This window comes from Gossypium hirsutum, chromosome A04 (genome assembly GCF_007990345.1).
Source record: "Gossypium hirsutum isolate 1008001.06 chromosome A04, Gossypium_hirsutum_v2.1, whole genome shotgun sequence".
Classification (NCBI taxonomy): Eukaryota; Viridiplantae; Streptophyta; class Magnoliopsida; order Malvales; family Malvaceae; genus Gossypium; species Gossypium hirsutum.
The window spans coordinates 17,007,418-17,012,597 of NC_053427.1; the positions used below are offsets into that span (position 1 = coordinate 17,007,418).

At 41.9% G+C, this 5,180-nt stretch overlaps 1 non-coding gene across 1 annotated transcript; it reads right to left on the reverse strand.

Annotated features, from left to right (window-relative positions):
• Positions 1 to 587: 587 nt before the first annotated feature.
• On the reverse strand, positions 588 to 694 carry LOC121228733 (small nucleolar RNA R71). Its single transcript, XR_005926308.1, has one exon. It is a non-coding gene; the product is annotated as a small nucleolar RNA R71 (small nucleolar RNA).
• Positions 695 to 5,180: the final 4,486 nt, after the last annotated feature.

Sequence of the window (5,180 nt, forward strand, 5' to 3'; positions counted from 1 at the left end):
GGTTTTCATAGTTTATGACTAGAAGAAACCCGTCGGGACCATTACTGTTTGACTAAGAAATCGATCGCACAGTTCATAGAAACCAAAAAGAAATAAGGCGAACCTTAAGATACATGGAGAACGAGCAAGAAGACAATACTCAACCCCCAACCGAAGAGATGGCTGAAAACCAAGGCAATCAGCTGCCTCCTACAATTGCAGTTAATCAAAATCCTGCTCGACGCACTATGTATGACTATGCTAAACCTTTTTTAACAGGAACTGAGTCAAGTATAGTTAGACCTGCTATTACTGTGAATAATTTCGAACTAAAACCTAACAGAATTCAGATGATACAGCAGTTTGTTCAGTTTGATGGTTTGTAGGATGAGGATCCCAACACTCACTTGGCGAATTTTCTGGAGTTTTGCGACACTTTCAAAATTAATGGCATTTCTGATGATGCCATTCGCCTTCGATTATTCCCTTTTTCACTGAGAAACAAATCTAAAAAGTGGTTGAACTCGTTACCACGAGAGTCCATCACTACTTGGGAACAAATGACCGAAAAATTTCTACTAAAATATTTTTTGCCGGCTAAAACGGCTAAATTACGTAATGATATCTCTTCTTTTGTGCTGATGGACTTAGAAACACTTTACGATGCATGGGAGAGATACAAGGATCTATTGCGAAGGTGCCCTCACCATGGGTTACCTCTATGGCTGCAAGTTCAAATGTTTTACAATGGTGTGAATCCCTCAACAAGACAGATGATTGACGTAGCTGCTGGAGGAACCATCAACAACAAAACACCTAAAGAGGTTTATGAATTCATTGAAGAAATGTCACAAATAATTATCAGTGGCAAGTCATAAGGACTAAGCCAACAAAAACAGCCGGCGTTTGTAACGTCGACTCAGTTACTATGCTGTCAAATCAGGTAGAACTTCTCAATAAAAATATTGATGGTTTACTTGGTTCTACGCAGGTACATCTAGTAATGAGGTGTGACTCAAGTGGAGGAGGTGTGCATACAGAATATCAGTCCTTCAATCCTACAATAGAAGAGGAACAAGTCAACTATATGGGTAACAAGAACTTTCGATCTCAAAATAACCCATACAGTAATACTTATAATGCAGGTTGGAGGAACCACCTAAATTTCTCTTGGGGTGGTCAAGGGAATCAAAAGCCACAAAATCCCCAGGGTTTTCAACAGCCACCTTATCAATAAGAGAAGCAACTGAACCTTGAGAAGATGCTCTCAAAATTCATATCAGTATCAGAAACCCGTTTCCAAAATACCGAGACAGCACTTAAGAATCAACAAGCATTGATCCAAGGGCTCGAAACTCAGATAGGCCAGCTATCCAAACTAATCTCTGAATGATCACAAGGTAGCTTACCAAGTAATACTAAACCTAATCCAAGGAAACACCTCAACACAATTAGTACTCAAGATAAGGAAGGATTCATTGCACCTCAGCCAGAATTGATGCAAGAAACTGTGGTGAGCAAAGGTAAAAGTGAGGTAAGTCATAACAAAACGGCGAATGAAGAATATAGACCTCGTGTCCCATACCCTAACGTGACAAGGAAAGACCGCTCAGACGGACAATTCGGTAAATTCCTCAAACTTTTGAAAAAATTACATATTATCTTACCGTTTATTGAAGCTTTGTCGCAGATGCCAAATACAATCAAATTTTTAAAAGAGCTTTTAGTAACTAAGCGAAAGTTGGATGAAACATCGCATTTGGAGCTAAACGCAGTCTATTCAGCTATTCTACAGAATAAGCTACCCCACAAATTGAAAGATCCAGGGAGTTTTACAATTCATTGCTTAATTGGTAGTTTAGATATAAGTCATGCATTAGCTGATTTAGGGGCTAGTATTAACGTCATGCCTTACAAATTGTTTAAGCAACTAGGTCTTGGGAAACCTAAACAAACTAGGATGAGCATTCAATTGGCAGATAAAACTATAAGATTTCTTAGGGGTATTATTGAAGATGTACTAGTGAACGTAGATAAGTTCATATTTCCCGTTGATTTCGTTGTTCTAGATATAGAGGAGAATAATAACACCCCTTTGATTTTAGGGAGGCCCTTTTTAGCAACTGCTAAAACAATTATTGATGTTGGCATAAGTGAGCTTACACTTCGTGCGGGAGACGAAACGATCACCCTTCAAGCTCGTAATTCTGGCATTACATCGAACATTGAAGGTAATAGTCCACACCAATCTACTAAAACTGACAATATGACTTTGCAGAAATTAAGCTTCAAAGAAGTTCATGAGCCATGTTCCAAAAATGATAGAGGACACATTAATGAAGAACGAAGGCTACGGATAGAGGAGCTAGACGAATGGTGAGCACATAAATCGAGAACACACGATAAACCGAAACTACGCCAAAATGAGCCCAATACCTCTCCAAATCAACTTAAGGCTGGTGATAAAGTCTTACTAGATGCCACAGATCCCCACATTTTCACTACCACACAGAATGAGGAAATCCCTCTTACGGTACTCAATATTTTTCCATTCGGTATGGTAGAGGTGAGTCATCCCAAGTTCGGCACTTTTAAGGTAAACAACACCCGATTAAAACCTTATTTTGATGAGATTGTTATCAGGAATGAGGAGTATAAACTCCTCAAACCACCATGACCATTCACTGAAGAGGTAAGTCGAGCTTAGACTATAAATAAGCGCTTCTCGGGAGGCAACCCGAGCACTAACATTATTAATTTCTTTAAATTTTGGTATTTAACTCCTAACCTACTAATAGAGATCTTGAATACAGGTGTTTCCACAGAGACACGGCCAAGCACACGGGTGTGCTTAAGGCCGTGTGAAAACAGGGCAAAAGATTTCCCCAACATGGGCTACAATAAAATGCCACAGTCGTGCGACATGGTCGTGGTCGACCCTGCCAAAACAACACGGCGTACGACACGTCCGTGTGGAAAACCCGTGGTTGAAACTGAAAAACTAGCAAGGGTGTACGACACGCACGTGTCTAACACCCGTGGTCAAACCTGCCAAATTAACACGGGCATAGAGCTTGAACACACGGGCGTGGGAGAAGCGAACGAAGCTAGACACGGCCGTGCAACACGGCTGTGTGAACCGACATGCCCAAGGAACACGGGCGTGTACTAAATGTCAGACTCGCCCAAATTTGAAATTCGCGAATCACACAGGCTAAAATTGGGGGACACGGGCATGTGCCATAGCCGTGTGCCCCAAAATCTATAAATACCCTACACTATTCACTTTCTTCCCCATTCAAAAACCCTAACCCTAGCCGCTGCAACTCCGCACGGCCCCCTGCCACGCCCGTGCGCCGCCTTCAACATCGTTTTGACGCCCAATCTCTCTCCCTTCGCGTTTGTTTACTTTCTTCACTTCTATTTTACTTATTACTAATGCTTATTATTACAATAATTTCCATTTCTTTTGAACTATCTTCCATTTCCATCTCTTTTGAACTATCTTCCATTTTTGTTCATTACTTTGTCATTTAGTTTGCATTTTTAGTTAGTTATTATACATTGCATGTTAAATCAAGTGATTAGGAAACTTCATACCCATGATTTTACCATGCTCATTCTCATGATATTCCCATGCCAATATCTCTCATGTAATTTGCATTGTTCAATTATTTCTTATACATTTCATGTTGTTAGGAAAGCTTCATTCTTTTACACATGCCATTACTACATACAATGACAAAGTCACAAAATTATTATATTAGTTATGTTTGGTTGTGGCTGAAAGTCTGCTTTTTAGTTGGAAATTGTAATCCTTTTACTTCGACCAGTCATCAAGATTACTTGATGATTCTAATCGCAGGTACCATATCATCGTCAAGAGAAAAGAAAATCACCGTACCTATTTCGAAGAAGAGGAAGGGAGCGTCCTCTTCCACGGGCCCAACCGCGAAAATCCGTCACCCTCTCCTACAGTTTCCCCAAAGGCCCGAGGAAGAACTGTTCCAAATACTCCAGGCTTGACCCTTAATTGCAGGCCGCTACATCGACTAGGCTGCCGTAGAACAAGTCCAGATGGCTGACGCGATTTAGGCTCTCTTAACCACTGACCCGTGGGAGTTGTTCTTCGAAATTATCGACCCGACATACCTCGAGCTCAGGATGGAACTCTGCTCCACATTCCATCTCCAGACCGTAATGACAAGGTACGATGATCACAGTACGGTCTAGTTTCGCCTAGGCGGATTAATCCGCCAGCTAAGCGTTTCAGAGTTTGGTGCTACACTAGGCTTATATACGGAGGAGTACAGGGTGGAGAATGAACTACATGCTCTCAGTCGCCACATACATTTCTCTCCCTCGAAGTGCTAGCACACTTTGGCCCCTAGCACGGCCTCATACAATCCTAGCCGCTCCAAGGCATTAGTTCTCCCACCATCCCTGAGCTACTTATACGCTATTTTAGCTCACACGATTACAGGAAGGCGAGAGAGCACTGACGTCGTCAACACCCACGACGTTTACTTCTTATGGTGCATGTCGTAATGGCACATCAACGACTTTGCCTATTTTATAGCCCTTGCAATTCAGCACCAGACGGAGCAGCATCGGAAGGGGGTCATCTCCATTAGCCCCTACATGACTAGGCTGGTGCAACACTTCAGGCTCCTCAACACCGTGGCCCAAGAATCATCCCTCACTCTCACGTGCCAGATGTCTCCACAAGGCATCTCGAGCATGCTTAGCATGAAGATGATCGAAAGGTGCCGAGGAACCTACCCTCCCCAGTATTGTCTCGCCCAATCTACTGAGGAAGAGGCCTACGAGGACATTCCTGATGATGTCCTCCCACAGCACGAGGACCCACCGACTCAGCCACCACCACCCTCTCGTCCAGTTCATGAGGCGGCTTCATATGCTGACATCTCTGAGCACCTCACCCGATTCGAGCAGTAGTGTTTTCAACGATTTGACAACATTGATGCTACGCTACAGCAGCTTTGTTAGCACCTCCACATCTTATCGCCAGTCCCACATTGCTAACCATCCAGCGATGGAGATGTTTAGAAATATTTATTTATTATTTTATGTTTTTAATTTTTATTGAAACTACTTTTAATTTTTGTTAGATTTTAGAATTTTATTTGTTATTATTAATTTTAGTTATTTCTTTTCAAGTACTTATTCTTCCTAATATC